Consider the following 17,211-nt stretch of genomic DNA (forward strand, 5'->3'; position numbering starts at 1 on the left):
TGCCCAAGCTGGAGGGCAATGGCACAATTTTGGCTCACTGCAACCTCCGCCTCATGGGTGCAAGCCATCCTCCCACCCCAGCCTCCCAAGTAGCTGGGACTATAGGCGTGCACACCACAGCCAGCTAATTTTTAAATTTTTTGTAGAGACGGGGTTTCACCATGTTGCCCAGGCTGGTCTCAAACTCTTGAACTCAAATGGTCCTCCTGTCCTGGTCTTCCAAAGTGCTGGGATTACAGGCGTCAGGCATCATTATTAAAATTTGTTTGCTTAAATTTAAGAAGGGGCTGGGCATGGCCGCTCACACCTGTAATCCCAGCACTTTGGGTTGCTGAGGCGGGTGGATCGCTTTTGTCCAGGGGTTGGAGACCATCCTGGGTAACATAGTGAGACACCCCACTGCCCCCAACTCCCTCCCCTGTCTCTACAAAAAATACAAAAGTAAGTGGATCACTTGAGGCCAGGAGTTCAAGATCAACCTGGGCAACGTACCAAGACCCCGCTGTCTACAAACAAACAAACATAAAATTAGCCGAGTGCAGTGGAATGGATGTGCCTGTAGTCTTAGCTACTCGGAGGAGGGCTGCTTAAGCCCAGGAGTTCAAAGTGTCAGTAAGCTGTGATCTTGCCACTGCACTCCAGCCTGGGCAAGAGCAAGACCCTGTCTCAAAAAAAAAAAAAAAAAAAATTAATGCCAGGTGCAGTGGCTCACGCCTGTAATCCCAGCACTTTGGGAGGTCAACATGGGAGGATCACTTGAGGCCAGGAGTTCAAGACCAGCCTAATCAACATAGCAAGACCCCACCCCCCCGCCCACCATCTCTACATAAAAAAAAACTAGCTACATGTGGTGGTGCACACTTGTGGTCCCAGCTACTCAGGAGTCTAAAGTGGGAGGATCGCTTAAGCTCTAGAGGTCGAGGCTACAGTGAGACATGATTGTGCCACTGCATTCCAGCCTGACTGACAGTGACCCTTTCTCAAAAAAAAAAAAAAAAAAAAAACAGGCCAGGCGCGGTGGCTCACACCTGTAACTCCAACACTTTTGGAAGGCCGAGGCGGGTGGATCACAAGGTCAGGAGATCGAGACCATCCTGGCTAACATGGTGAAACCCCATCTCTACTAAAAAATTACAAAAAAATTAGCCGGGCGTGGTGGTGGGTGCCTGTAGTCCCAGTTACTCGGGAGGCTGAGGCAGGAGAATGGCGTGAACCTGGGAGGAGGAGCTTGCAGTGAGCCAAGACCGCGCCACTGCACTCCAGCCTGGGCAACATAGCGAGACTTCATCTCAAGAAAAACAAAAAACAAAAACAGGCCGGGCGCGGTGGCTCAAGCCTGTAATCCCAGCACTTTGGGAGGCCGAGATGGGCGGATCACGAGGTCAGGAGATCGAGACCCTCCTGGGTAACACAGTGAAACCCCGTCTCTACTAAAAATACAAAAACTTAGCCGGGCGAGGTGGCAGGCGCCTGTAGTCCCAGCTACTCGGGAGGCTGAGGCAGGAGAATGGCGTGAACCCGGGAGGCGGAGCTTGCAGTGAGCTGAGATCCGGCCACTGCACTCCAGCCTGGGTGACAGAGCGAGACTCCGTCTCAAAAAAAAAAACAAAAAACAAAAAACAAAAAAAAACAAACAAAAAAAACAAAATAAATAAAATTTAAAATTCTATTCCTCAGTCTTACCAGCCATATGTCTAGTGCTCAATAGCCACATGTGACTCGTGGCTACACATTGAAAAGAGCAGACATAGAACATTTCCATCGTTGCGGGAAGATCTATTGGACAGCGCTGCTATAGATACCCTCATGCATGTGAGACAGCTACATGCACACAGATATCCAGGACAGTGTTGTCACAGTAGGAAGATACTGGAAGCAACCAAAATGATGATTGGGGGTTGATTAAATAAATGCAATAGATATAATTACTAGTATGTCAATTCCAGGAGGTCACGGGGTTTTGTCGATTTCATTTACTGTTGGATCTTCAGCTTCCAAAATAATGCCTGGTGCATGCTAGGTAACTACATAAATATTTGTTAAATAAATATGAAGCTGATATTGAATCATCTCATATATATATATTTTGTTTTGTTTTGTTTTGTTTTTTTCAGATGGAGTCTCGCTCTGTCACCGAGACTGGAGTGCAGTGGCACAATCTGGGCTCCCCGCAACCTCGCCTCCTTGTTTCAAGTGATTCTCCTACCTCAGTCTCCCGAGTAGCTGGGATTACAGGCACGCACCACTGCTCCCGGCTAACTTTTGTATTTTTAGTAGAGATGGGGTTTTGCCATGTTGGCCAGGCTGGTCTTGAACTTCCAACCTCAGGTGATCTGCCCACCTTGGCCTCCCAAAGTGCTGGGATTACAGGCATGAGCCACTGCACCGGGCCCAAAATATATTTTTTAACTAAAACAACATCAAGATGCCAAGTAATGCAACTAATATATGTGTATGTTTGTATATGATAAATAGATGCCTTTGGAAAGTAGGGTGACCAAGTGTCCAGGTTTGCCTGGGAGCGAGGGGTTTCCCAAGATGTGGGACTTTTTTTTCCCAGTTTTGGGACTTTCCCAAAACTGGGAAAGTCCCGGGCAAAACAGGATGAGTCAATTGCCCCACTGGAAAGATTTTTTTTTTTTTTTTTTTTGAGATAGAGTCTCACTGTGTCACCCAGGCTGGAGTGCAGTGGGACCATGTTAGCTCACTGCAACCTCCATCTCCTGGGTTCAAGCAATTCTCCTGCCTCAGCCTCCTGAGTAGCTAGGATTACAGGCTTCCACTACCACGCCCGGCTAATTTTTTTTTTTTTTTTTTTTTTTTTTTGGAGACGGAGTCTCACTCTGTCGCCCAGGCTGGAGTGCAGTGGCCGGATCTCAGCTCACTGCAAGCTCCGCCTCCCAGGCTTACACCATTCTCCTGCCTCAGCCTCCCGAGTAGCTGGGACTACAGGCGCCCGCCACCTCGCCCAGCTAGTTTTTGTATTTTTTTTTTAGTAGAGATGGGGTTTCACTGTGTTAGCCAGGATGGTCTCAATCTCCTGACCTCGTGATCCGCCCTTCTCGGCCTCCCAAAGTGCTGGGATTGCAGGCTTGAGCCACCGCGCCCGGCCCCGGCTAATTTTTTAATATTTTTAGTAGAGATGGGGTTTCATCATGTTGGCCAGGCTGGTCTCGAACTCCTGACCTCTGGTGATCCACCTGCCTTGGCCTCCCAAAGTGCTGGGATTACAGGCATAAGCCACCGCGTCCAGCCCCTGGGAAGATTTCTGAGAATCTGGTACCAGTGGTTCCTATTAGAAAGGGAAACTGGCCTGGGCGTGGTGGGTCGCGCCTGTAATCCCAGCACTTTGGGAGGCTAAGGCAGGTGGATCACTTGAGCCTGGCGGTTCGAGACCAGCCTGGGCAACATGGCAAGACCCTGTCTCTATTTTATATGAAAAGAAAACAACAACAAAAGGGCATCTAGGGAACTGGGTCTTAGGTTCTGGGCCTGGAGAAAGATTCGTCCTTCTGTTTCCTTTTGTGTTGTCTGAATATTTATATCAACTTCATGCACCACTTTTTAATTAAAAATTCGGGACCAGGTGAGGTGGCTCACATCTGTAATCCCAGCACTTTGAGAGGCTAAGGCACTTTCCTGGAGCCCAGGAGTTCAAGACCAGCCTGGGCGACATAGCAAGATCCCATCTCTACAAAAAATACAAAAATTATCTGGGCATGGTGGCATGCACATGTAGGCTCAGCACTTTGGGAGGCTGAGGAGGTCTGCTTGATGCCAGGACGTTGAGGCTGCAATAAGCCATGATTGTGCTATTGCACTCCAGCCTGGGTGACTTTTTTCTCTTAAAAAAAGAAAAAAATAAACAAACAATGATGCTTTAAGAACAGTTAAGATGAATCAGAAATAACTCCAGCCCTCAAATCCTGTAACTCTCAGGCGTCAGAGTTCTATCAGCCTCAGGCCACATGTAAAATTTATCACTATACTTATCTAAGTTAGGCATAATTTACCCCATCATGTATTGCTACATATTTAAACCTGTGGGCAGATAATTTCATCTTGATTTCAGCTGATTCTTCAAGATTGCCAAATTGCTGAGAGCCAGGAGGAATTCCTACTGACACCACCAGGGGGCGTATGAGCATCTCACAGACTTACCTGGCTCTGCAGAGAACACGGGCTCCTTTATTCTTTCCAGTTCTGTAAGTATTTCCTGCCTCTGCCCATCATGGCTTACTGTACATTGCCTGAAAACAAAAATAAAAAAAAAAGACAGAGTCTAGGCCTAAAAGGAATCTTAACAGAGGAGACACTGGCAGGTAAATATTCATTCAACCAATAACCCTGTGTGCTAAGTATCCTGCTAAGTGTTGGAAATGTAACAGTGAATGATTCCATCTCAAACAAGAAAGCCACGCGGGAATGATCACATAAAAATGCGGCCCCTGGCAGGGCGCGGAGGCTCACGCCTGTAATCCCGACACTTTGGGAGGCAGAGGCTGGCGTATCACTTGAGGTCAGGAATTTGAGACCAGCCTGGACAATATGGTGAAACCCCCGTCTCTACCAAAAAAAATGCAAAAATTAGCCGAGTGTGGTGGCACATGCCTGTAATCCCAGCTACTCGGGAGGCTAAGGCAGGAGAATCGCTTGAACCCAGGAGGCAGAGGTTGCAGTGAGCCGAGACCGCTCCACTGCACTCCAGCTTGGGCGACAGAGTGACAGCCTGTCTCAAAAAAACAAAACAAAACAAAAAAAACTGCCTCCAGAAAATTGCATTCATTCGTTATCCCACCAGCTCATAGCATTTTATAGTTTCTATTATATCAAGGGTCAGCCACGTAATGGTAAAAACATAACGATCTCATAATATCTGACAAGAGCTGCAACCAAATAATGAATACTAACAAGAAGACATTGAAATGGGGGATTTGAATCCACCTTCATCTACAATAAACTGCACCTCATGTGTACATTGTGACTTGAGACATTGGCTGAGGATAGAACAAAGTCATCACAATTAACAAGACATTTCAAAACTAAGCATTCACATAGAAGTAGAATTTCCAGGTCATTTGGTAAATGTGTGTTTAATTTTTGTTTTGTTTTTGAGATGGAGTCTTGCGCTGTTGCCCAGGCTGGAGTGCAATGGCACGATCTCGGCTCACTGCAACCTCTGCCTCCTGCGTTCAAGTGATTCTTCCGCGCCAGCCACCTAAGTAGCTGGGATTACAAGCACCTGCCATCATGCCTGGCTAATGTTTGTATTTTTGTAGAGATGGGGTTTCACTATGTTGTCCAGGCTGGTCTTGAACTCCTGATCTCAGGTGATCTGCCCACCTCGGCCTTCCAAAGTGCTGGGATTACAGGCGTGAGCCACTGTGCCTGGCCAATGTGCGTTTAATTTTATTAGAAACTGCCAAACCGAGCCATTTTCCAACTATTTCCCATGACCACTAACAAGGTATGAGTTGCTTCACATTCTCACCAACATTTGGTTGTCAGACACTTTTATTTTAGCCATTCTAGTGAGTGTGTAGTGGTATCGTGCAGTTTTAGATTTCATAACGATTAATGCCATTGAGTACCTTTTCATTTGCTTATTGGCCATTTGTATGTTTTACCTCTGTGAAGTGTCTGTCCAGATCTTTTGTTATTTATTTATTTATTTATTTATTTATTTATTTATTTATTTATTTTTCGAGATGGAGTCTCGCTTTGTCACCCAGGCTGGAGTGCAGTGGTGCCATCTCGGCTCACTGCAACCTTTGCCTCTGGGGTTCAAGTAATTCTTCTCCCTTAGCCTCCCTATAGCTGGGATTTCGGGTGTGTGCCACCACGTCCAGCTAATTTTTTTGTATTTTTAGTAGAGACAGGGTTTCACCATGTTGGCCAGGCTCGTCTCAAACTCCTTACATCAAATGATCCACCCAGATTGGCTTCCCAAAGTGCTGGGATTACAGGCATGAGCCACTGTGCCTGGCCACACCATTCTTTTTTTTTTTTTTTGAGACAGAGTCTTGCTCTGTTGCCCAGGCTGGAGTGCACGGAGTCCGGTGGTGTGATCATGGCTCACTGCAACCTCCGCCTCCTGGATTCAAGCAATTCTCCTGCCTCAGCCTCCTGAGTAGCTGAGATTTCAGGTGTGTGCCATCAGATCCAGCTATTTTTTTTTTTTCCGCATTTTTAGTAGAGACAGGGTTTCACCATGTTGACCAGGCTGGTCTCGAACTCCTGACCTCAAGTGATCCACCCGCCTCAGCCTCCCAAAGTGCTGGGATTACAGGCGTGAGCCACTGGCCTGGTCCCCCCAAAAAGTTTTTTATTGTGATAACATACATAACATAAAAATTGCCATGGTAACCACAATAAAGCATATACTTCAGTGGCATTAATTACATTCACAATGTTGTGCAAATATCACCTCTGCTTCCAAAATTTTTTCAGCAACCTAAACAGAAACTCCATATATTAAGAAATAGCTCTCCATTCCTCCCTCTCCAGTCACTGGTAACCTCTAATCCTTTTTCTGCCTCTATGAATTTGCCTATTACAGACATCTGATATAAATGGAATCACAACAATGTTTGTCCTTTTGTGACTGCCTTCTTTCACTTAACATAACATTTTTAAGGTTTATTTATGATGTAGCATTGGAATTTCCTCTTTTTTTTTTTTTTTTTTTTTTTTGAGACGGAGTCTCGCTCTGTCGCCCAGGCTGGAGTGCAGTGGCCGGATCTCAGCTCACTGCAAGCTCCGCCTCCCAGGTTCACGCCATTCTCCGGCCTCAGCCTCCCGAGTAGCTGGGACTACAGGCGCCCGCCACCTCGCCCGGCTAGTTTTTTGTATTTCTTAATAGAGACGGGGTTTCACCGTGTTAGCCAGGATGGTTTCGATCTCCTGACCTCGTGATCCGCCCGTCTCGGCCTCCCAAAGTGCTGGGATTACAGGCTTGAGCCACCGCACCCGGCCTTTTTTTTTTTTTTTTTCTGAGATGGAGTCTTGCTCTTTTGCCCAGGCTGGACTGCAGTGGGTCTATCTCGGCTCATTGCAAGCTCCGCCTCCTGGGTTCATGCCATTCTCCTGCCTCAGCCTCCCGAGTAGCTGGCACTACAGGCGCCCGCCACCATGCTTGGCTAATTTTTTGTATTTTTAGTAGAAACGGGGTTTCACCGTGTTAGCCAGGATGGTCTTGATCTCCTGACCTTGTGATCCGCCCACCTTGGCCTCCCAAAGAATTTCCTCCCTTTTTTTTTTTTTTTTTTTTTTTTTTGGAGACGGAGTCTCGCACTGTCGCCCAGGCTGGAGTGCAGTGGCGCGATCTCGGCTCACTGCAAGCTTCGCCTCCCGGGTTCACGCCATTCTCCTGCCTCAGCCTCCTGAGTAGCTGGGACTACAGGCGCCCACCACCGCGCCCGGCTAATTTTTTGTATTTTTAGTAGAGACGGGGTTTCACTGTGGTCTCGATCTCCTGACCTTGTGATCCGCCCGCCTCGGCCTCCCAAAGTGCTGGGATTACAGGCGTGAGCCACCGCGCCCGGCCAATTTCCTCCCTTTTTAAGGCTGAATAATATTCCATTGTATGGATGTACCACATTTTGTTTATCCATTCATCTGTCAGCAAACACTTGGGTTGTTTCTACCTTTTGGCTAATGTGAATAATACTGCAATGAACATTAATGTACAAGTGTCTGTTTTGAGTCCTTATTTTCAATTCTTTTGGGCATATGCCTAGGAGTAGAATTTCTGAGTCATATGGTCATTTAACTTTTTGAGGAATTGCCAGACTGTTCTTTACAGCAGCTGTACCATTTTACATTCCCACCAGCAAGTACAAGTATTCCATTCTTTACATCATTGCCAGCATTTGTTATTTTTCTTTTCAAAACATTTTATTATAGCCACCCTAGAGGGTTTGAAGTAGAATCTCACTGTGGTTTTCACTTACATTTCCCTAATGATTAGTGATGACACACATCTTTTCACATGCTTATTGGCCATCTGTGTATCTTCTTTGGAGAAATGTCTATTCAAGTCCTTTGCCCATTTTTTATTTTATTTATTTATTTATTTTGAGACAGAATCTCACTCTTTTGCCCAGGCTGGAGTGCAGTGGTGAGATCTTGGCTCACTACAACCTCCACCTCCTAGGTTCAAGTGATTCTCCCACCTCAGCCTCCCTAGTTGCTGGGATTATAGGGGCCTGCCACCACACCCAGCTAATTTTTGTATTTTAATTTTTTAAAATTTTATTTTATATATATATATATATATATATATATTTTTTTTTTTTTTTTTTTTTTTTTTTTTTTTGAGATGGAGTCTTGCTCTGTTGCCCAGGCTGGAGTGCTGTGGTGCAATCTTGGCTCACTGCAAGCTCTGGTTCCCAGGTTCACACCATTCTCCTGCCTCAGCCTCCCAAGAAGCTGGGACTACAGGCACTCACCACCACGCCAGGCTAAGTTTTTGTATTTTTTAGTAGAGACGGGGTTTCACCGTGTTAGCCAGGATGGTCTCGATCTCCTGACCTCGTGATCCACCCGCCTTGGCCTCCCAAAGTGCTGGGATTACAGGCGTGAGCCATCGTGCCCGGCCTTATATATGTTTTTTTGAGACGGAGTTTCGCTCTTGTCACCCAGGCTAGAGTGCAATGGCGTGATCTTGGCTCACTGCAACCTCCACCTCCTGGGTTCAAGCGATTCTCCTGCCTCAGCTTCCTGAGTAGCTGGGATTACAGGTGCCTGCCACCATGCCTGGCTAATTTTTCTTTTCTTTTCTTTTCTTTTTTTTTTTTTAAAGACAGAGTCTCCCAGGCTGGAGTACAATGGCGCTATCTCGGCTCACTGCAACCTCCACCTCCTGGGTTCAAGCAATTCTGCCTCAGCCTCCTGTGTAGCTGGGATTACAGAAACATGCCACCATGCCTGGCTAATTTTTGTATTTTTAGTAGAGACGGGCTTTCACTATGTTGGCCAGACTGGTCTCAAACTCCCAACCTCAGGTGATCCACGCACCTTGGCTTCCCAAAGTGCTGGGATTACAGGTGTGAGCCACCACACCCGGCCAATTTTTGCATTTTTAGTAGAAATGGGATTTTGCCATGTTGACCAGGCTGATCTTGAACTCTTGAGCTCAAATGATCCGCCTCCCCTTGGCCTCTGAAAGCGCTGGGATTATAGGTGTGAGCTACCATGCCCAACCACCTTTGCCCATTTTTAAATTGGATTGTCTATTTGTTGTTGAGTTACAGAAATTCTTCATATATTCTTGATGTTATACAATTCTACTCTTTTTTTAACTTACTTTTTTTAGAGACAGGGTCTCACTCTGTTGTTACTGAGGCTGGAGTGCAGTGGTGCCATCATAGTTTGCTGTAACCTCAAATTCTTGGGCTCAAGAGATTGTCCCACCTCAGACTCCCCAGTAGCTAGGACTATGGGCTCATGCCGCGTGTCTGCCTAATTTTAAAAATTTTTTGGAGAGATGGGGCTTTACTATGTAGCCTAGACTGGTCTCCAACTCCTGGCCTCAAGCAATCTACAGCCTTGCCCTCTCAAAGCATTGGGATTACATGGTGAGCCATGGCCCCTGGCCAAAATCCTACTCTTTTGAGCAGCATAAATGCAAGGTGTCAAGGCCTGACCATAATGGCATAAGTCCCATTATGTTCCCCATTGGTCTGAGGCTGACTGTACACCCCAGCCTGGCAAGCTCTGTGACTGAGTCAGTCATACCTGGCTTGCGTTGAATGCTCACTCTGCAGTTGGCATCGTATGTTACTAGCTCATTTAATCTCTCAGTAATCCTCAGGGTTACTATTAATCCCATTTTACTGATAAGAAATAGAGGCAGTCCCAGAAAGGTTAGATAGCTTGTCCAAGGTCACACAGATGGAAAGCGGCAGGGCTGGGATCTGAACTCAAGCCTTTTGGCTCCAGAGCCTACTTTGACTTCTAGCCTAGGGATAATGTTGCTATGTAGTAAGGACAACCTGTGTGTGGCTTTTCTTTGCTTGCTTCAAGGGAGAGGCAAGGACAAAGATGTTTGCTTCCAGCAAGCAGTCTTCTAAAACCCAATACCTTTTTTTTTGCAACAGAGTCTTGCTCTGTTGCCCAGGCTGGAGTGCAGTGGTGTAATCTCGGCTCACTGCAACCTCTGCCTCCCGGTTCAAGCAATTCTCCTGCCTCAGCCTCCCAAGTAGCTGGGATTACAGGCATGCGCCACCATGCCTGGCTAATTTTAGTATTTTTACTAGAGATGGTGTTTCACTATATTGGCCAGGCTGGTCTTGAACTCCTGTCCTCAAGTGATCCGCCCACCTTGGCCTCCCAAAGTGCTGGGATTACACGAGTGAGCCACTGTGCCTGGCCCTGAAACCCAGTACTTTAAGAGACTGTTGTAGTACACACCCGGGGCTCGTAACCTCGGGGTTACTGTTTTCAGGTGCAATTAAGAATCATAAGGAAGAAATGCTGAGTTGCCCACATCCAATCCCGTGAAGTGTGTCTCCCTGGAGCTGGGCCGGGCTGGGTGGATCCCACTAACAACAGCCCTCTGCCAGCTGCCTCACTTTTGGACTCATGGATTGCTTCTGCTGCAGACATGAAGACTTTAAAGCGATTGGCAGTTGGGTTTATATTTAGGGAAAAGGGGGAAGAAAGCCGTTCTTACTGATTGTGAAGAAGCTTGACAGCGCCAGCTTTCAGTTCAAGACGTGCCATCTTTAGAATTACAAACCTCCCCCAAACCCTGCCTCCACCCGTGGGAGGCCAGAATGAATTCTGAGCTTTGGGAGCCAGACGGAATCTGTAGCACCCAGCAAATTCATGTGGGACAACAAGAATCCTAATCGTGGATAACATTTGATGCAGGATCACTCCCTTCCAGGCACCGGGGGAACTTCTTTGCACATGTTATCCCATTCAAAATGCAAATAACCTTATGAAGAAGATACTATGATCAGCTCCATTTTACAGGTGGGGAAACTGAGGCTTAGAAAAATGGTGAGGCTGGGCGCAGTGGCTTATGCCTGTAATCCCAGCACTTTGGGAAGCCAAGGCGGGTGGATTGCTTGAACTCAGGAGTTTGAGACCAGCCTGGGCAACATGACCAAAGCCTGTCTCTACAAAAAATACAAGGGCATGGTGGTGCACGCCTGTAGTCTCAGCTACTTGGGAGGCTGAGGTAGGAGGATCGCTTGAGCCTGGGAGGTGGAGGTTGCAGTGAGCCGAGATGGCACCACTGCACTCTAGCCTGGGCGACAGAGAGAGACCCTGTCTCAAAAAACTAAATAAATAAAGATGATGTCCCAGGCAGTATGACTCCATGTCATAACCCTGAAGATAAGCTGTCTGACAATACAATTAAATCATGCTCTTAGACTAGAGTGAGGATCCTGAAAAGAAAACAGTATGGGAAATAAGAGCTAGTAGTTAGCAAAACCGTATCATTTCATTCAATCAAGAGAAATGTAATAAATGTAATAAGCAGCCACTATGGATAAAGTGCTTCTCTAATCTTTAAAACATATAAAAGGGTTGATTCATGATAGCTAATGCTAATTGAGTAATTAACATGTTATCGTATCACAAGGACTATCTCATTTAACTTGTATTTTGGTAGGTACTATTGTTACTTGTAGCACCAACCAGCTCGACTGCCTGTTGTTCCTCACTCATCCTTAGTGCAGGGTGCAGACCTGGCACTCAGGGCCAAACACAGCCTCAGACACGCTCCTGTGATAACCATGGTATTAGCTGGTCCAATGGCAGTGGTGCTTACAACTAATTCATCCAAACCAGTTATAGATTTGTTTCTTCTCCATTCCCATTGCTTCACTTGACTAGCTTAAAAAAAATAAATAAATAAAACATGGTTGTGGTTGTTGTTGTTGTTTTGAGACAGAGTCTTGCTCTGTCACCCAGGCTGGAGTGCGGTGGTGTGATCTCAGCTCCCTGCAACCTCCACCTTCTGGGTTCAAGTAATTCTCCCTCCTCAGCCTCCAAAGTAGCTGGGATTACAGGCACCCGCCATCATTACTGGCTAATTTTGTTTTGTATTTTTGTAGAGATGGGGTTTCACCATGTTGGCCAGGCTCCTGACCTCAGGTGATCCACCTGCCTCGGCCTCCCAAAGAGCTGAGATTACTGGCTGAATCATGATATTTTATGTTTAGCATTAGTATGGGCTCATAACTTCTCTCCCCACAATTAAGTTATTATAATCTGCTATTATTATTTATTTTGATACTCACATTGCCCCAGATCTGGCCAATAGGGACTCTCCATCCTGGCTTTTGTGTGCTTTTAACACGTCCCATCATTCTTTGGGCACTTCCTACTTTCTGGCTGAATAATATGTTCCAACCTTATGTTGTAGTTTCCCTGACCCATCCCTGGGAATCAGCCATTTCTCCAGGAAGCCCTGGTTCCACGGACTAAGCTCTGGTTAGTCTTAGTCTAGGCGCTTGTTGCTATAGGGGTGCCATTTCTTCTAGGCCCTGTCAACAGATAGAAACAGGAGGTATACTTACAAATGGTGTTTACAATTAAGAAATTTTATTTAAAAATCTGGATTCCAGGCTGGACGCAGTGGCTGGTGCCTGTAATCCCAGCACTTTGGTGGCTGAAGTGGGAGGATCATGTGAGGCTAGGAGTTTGAGACCACCCTGGGCAACATAGCGAGATCCCATGTCTTCACAAAATAATTAACTGGGCATGATGGCATGAGCCTGTAGTCCCAGCTATGTGGGAGGCTGGGGTGGGAGTATCCCTTGAGCCCAGGAGTTTGAGGTTGCAGTAAGCCATGATCGTGCCACTGTACTCCAGTCTGGATGATAGATCAAGACCTTATCTCTAAATAAGTAAGTAAATAAATAAATAAACAATCTGGATCTCTAACTTGTCTCCAAAAATCAGAGTATCTGGTCACGCCTGGTGAGCAGGAAGCTTGGCCACAAGTCAGCTGAAGATGGAAGGGATTCAACAATATTTGTTTTCTCACAGAAGTACTTATTGGATGCCTGCTGTGAGCCAGGTACTATGTTAGATTACATTACTAATTTCCGGTCCTACGCAGTGCGAGGCTATAGTACTCTAGTACCTCGTATTTGTCCACATTATGTACTTGCAGGTAGCTGAATTTGTGTTTTTGTTTTTGTTTTTTTGAGACAGGGTCTCCCTCTGTGTCCCAGGCTACCATGTAGTAGCATGATCTTGGCTCACTGCCACCTCCGCCTCCCAGATTGAAGCGATTCTCTAGCCTCAGCCTCCTGAGTAGCTGGGACCACAGGCACGTGCTACTACAGGCCGGCTAATTTTTGTGATTTTAGTAGAGATGGGGTTTCACCATATTGGTCAGGCTGGTCTTGAACTCTGGACCTCAAGAGATCTGCCTGACTCAGCCTTCCGAAGTGCTGGGATTACAGGCGTGTGCCACTGAGCCCAGTCACAGGTAGCTGAGTTTTTGACCTCAGGTCCTTGCCTTTGATTGCTCCCTTTACTCCAGCTAGAAGGAAAGCTGGACATCCTCTCATGTCCAAGTCACTCAAAGCCCAGCTCAAATTCTACCTCCTACTGGAGGCTACCCTTAATTTACCCTTTCAGAGGTCACTTCTCCATGCTCTAAGCTCTATACCCCTCTCATATCATTCACCATCTTCTATCCTGAATTCTAGGGTTTTATTCATCCTACTCCTATGTTATGAATATTCTCTTTCTGAAAAGGAGACTGGATGCTCTGTGAGGGCAGGAACTGTGTCTGTCCTCACTCAACAGTTATGCCCTTTAAACCTAACATCAGGCCGGGCGTGGTGACTCATGCCTGTAATCCCAGCACCTTGGGAAGCCAAGGTGGGAGGATCACTTGAGCCCAGGAGTTCGAGAGCAGCCTTGGCAAAATTGCGAGACCCTCTCTTTACAAAATAGTTAACAAAATTAGCCAGATGTGGTGGTGTGCAACTGTGGTCCCCACCACTCAGGAGGCTAAGGTGGGAGGATCGCTTGAACCTAGAAGGTTGAGGCTGCAGTCAGCTATGATCATGCCACTACACTCCAGACAGGGTGACAGAGTGAGATCCTGTCTCAATTTAAAAAAATAAAAATCTGACATCAAACCTGGCACATGGTAGGTATTCAGTGAAAATTCTGGTTAGAAACGAATTATGTTGAACACCCTATTGTGTGCTAGGTAGTGCATATATGCCAGGTAGTAGCGATATAATTATGAACAAAATAGACATAGTTTTGTCCTCGTGGAGTTCACTGACTTCTGGGGGAGAAAGATATTAATACAGATCACATAAATGTGTGTTTGTGGAATGAAAGACAGATATCTGTATCTGTGTTCCTGTCCCTAGTTGACTTTTTGTTTTGTGTTTTTGAGACGGAGTCTCACCCTGTAGCCCAGGGTGGAGTGCAGTGGCGCCATCTCGGCTCACTGCAACCTCCGCCTTCCAGGAAGCTGGGACTTCCTGGGACTACAGGCGCCTGCCACCAGACCCAGCTAATTTTTTTTTTTTTTTTTTTTTTTTTTTTTTAAGTAGAGACAGGATTTCATCATGTTGGCCAGGCTGGTCTCAAACTCCTGACCTCAGGTGATTCGCCCACCACAACCTCCCAAAGTGCTGGGATTACAGGTGTGAGTCATCGCCCTGGCCCCTAGTTGACTATATATATACCCTTAGAAAATATAAAGTATTGGCTGGGTGCGGTGGCTCACGCCTGTAATCCCAGCACTTTGGGAGGCCGAGGCAGGCGGTTCACGAGGTCAGGAGATCAAGACCATCCCGGCTAACACAGTGAACCCCATCTCTACTAAAAATACAAAAAATTAGCTGGGCGTGGTGGCAGGCACCTGTAGTACCAGTTACTTGGGAGGCTGAGGCAGGAGAATGGCATGAACCCGGGAGGCGGAGCTTACAGTCAACAGAGATCGCACTACTGCACTCCAGCCTGGGCGACAGAGCAAGACTCCGCCTCAAAAAAAAAAAAAAAAAAAAAAAAAAAAAAGAAAATATAAAGTATTGGGTGATGTTTTGTTTTCCATTTCACAGTATGTCTCTCTGTTTTTATTCCACGGTGTGTCCTGCAGTTATGTAGGTTTGCATCACTCTTTTTTTATTAATTTTATTTTATTATTATTATTATTTTTGAGACGGAGTCTCGCTTTTTCGCCCAGGCTGGAGTACAGTGGCACAATCTCGGCTCACTGCAAACTCCGCCTCCCGGGTTCATGTCATTCTCCTGCCTCAGTCTCCCAAGTAGCTGGGACTACAGGCGCCACAACACCTGGCTAATTTTTTGCATTTTTAGTAGAGACGGGAGTTTCACCATGTTAGCCAGGATCGTTTCAATCTCCTGACCTCGTGATCCGCCCACCTCGGCCTCCCAAAGTGCTGAGATTACAGGCATGAGCCACTGCCCGGCCATGCATCACCCTTTTTAAGCGATCCACAGTATTTGTTAGTATGGATATACCATTACCTCAGTGATGGAGATTTAAATATTTCCCATTATTGCTTTTGCATTAGAAACAATGATGCAAAAGGTCTCTTTGTGCACATGTGTATGTTTCTCTAGTAGATTTTGAGAAATCCAATTGCTGGGTCATGGGGTAGCTTTTCTCTTTCGCTTTTTGTTCTATACTCCTCTGTATTGTTGGAATCATGTATTACTTTGGTGATGGGAAAAAAAACCTAAAAAATAGAAAGAGGTAGGTAGATTGTTCGTGTTGTTGGCTCTTCGGAAGTAGAAGTGCCTAATCACTGTCATGTGACCCTTATATAATCTGCTAATCATTATATAATAAAGTCAGGAAAGGATGCTCCTGTCATTTCTACATCACCACATAGAGAAGTCACAAGCCTTCAACTGTGTTTAAAAGATGAGAAGCATGGCCGAGCACAGTGGCTCACGCCTGTAATCCTAGCACTTTGGGAGGCCAAGGTGGGGGATAACGAGGTCAAGAGATCGAGACCATCCTGGTCACCATGGTGAAACCCCGTCTCTACTGAAAATACAAAAATTAGCTGGGCGTGGTGGCGCTTGCCGGTAATCCCAGCTACTTGGGAGGCTGAGGCAGAAGAATCACTTGAACCCAGGAGGTAGAGGTTGCAGTGAGCCGAGATTGCACCACTGCACTCCAGCGTGGCTACAGAGCAAGATTCTGTCTCAAAAAAAAAAAAAAAAAAAAAAAAAAAGGCTGGGCGCGATGGCTCACAACTGTAATCCCAGCACTTTGGGAGGCCAAGGCGGGTGCATCACGAGTTCAGGAGATCCAGACGATCCTGGCTAACATGGTGAAACCCCGTCTCTACTGAAAATACAAAAAATCAGCCAGGCGTTGTGGCGGGCCCTTGTAGTCCCAGCTACTCGGGAGGCTGAGGCAGGAGAATGGTGTGAACCCGAGAGGCGGAGCTTGGAGCTTGCAGTGAGCTGAGATCGTGCCATTGCACTCCAGCCTGGGTGACAGAACGAGACTCCGTCTTTAAAAAAAAAAAAAAAAAAGATGAGAAATGTGACTTTCTTTGGAGACTTTGGGTCTTTTCTGATAGTAGATGTCACCAAGTTTCGATGACCAGGGTTTCCTACTGGTAAAGCCCTTCTTCAAAATCTTTGTTTCTCTTTTGGCTGTCACAGACCCACAGAGCTGGAGGGGACTTTTTTTTTTTAGCAGTCCCACGTGAAAATGCAATATTGTAAGAGCTACCAAACCAGAGTGTTGAGTTGTTGTAAAGGCAGACTCAGATGAAATTCCTGTGAACATTATCACGTTGCAGATAATGAAGAGAGGAGCTTAAACATGAGCTGATAAAGAACACAGGGACCTTGAGCGGTGCTCAGGCAATTACAGGTAAACACAGTAATGCTACTGTTTGGACAGCAGATTGCTGGTTCTCCAAACGTTTCCCAGTATTAAGTCACTGATTCATCACACAAGGCCCACCGGTTTTAGCTGGGGTCACCGAGACTCAGAGTGAGAATCCTACAATCAATGAATATCTATTGTGTGCCTCCTCATCAGACATGTGCGGAGCTTGGGGGGAAACAGATGAATAAGAAGCTCAGGGTCTGGTGGGGATGTCAGATTTTATATATATATTATTTATTTATATATATATTTATATATATATTTTATATTTATATATATTTTATATATATATAAAATTTATCTGAAAGTGTTGGGATTACAGGCGTGAGCCGCCGTGC

Source organism: Macaca thibetana, chromosome 10 (assembly GCF_024542745.1).
Source record: "Macaca thibetana thibetana isolate TM-01 chromosome 10, ASM2454274v1, whole genome shotgun sequence".
Classification (NCBI taxonomy): Eukaryota; Metazoa; Chordata; class Mammalia; order Primates; family Cercopithecidae; genus Macaca; species Macaca thibetana.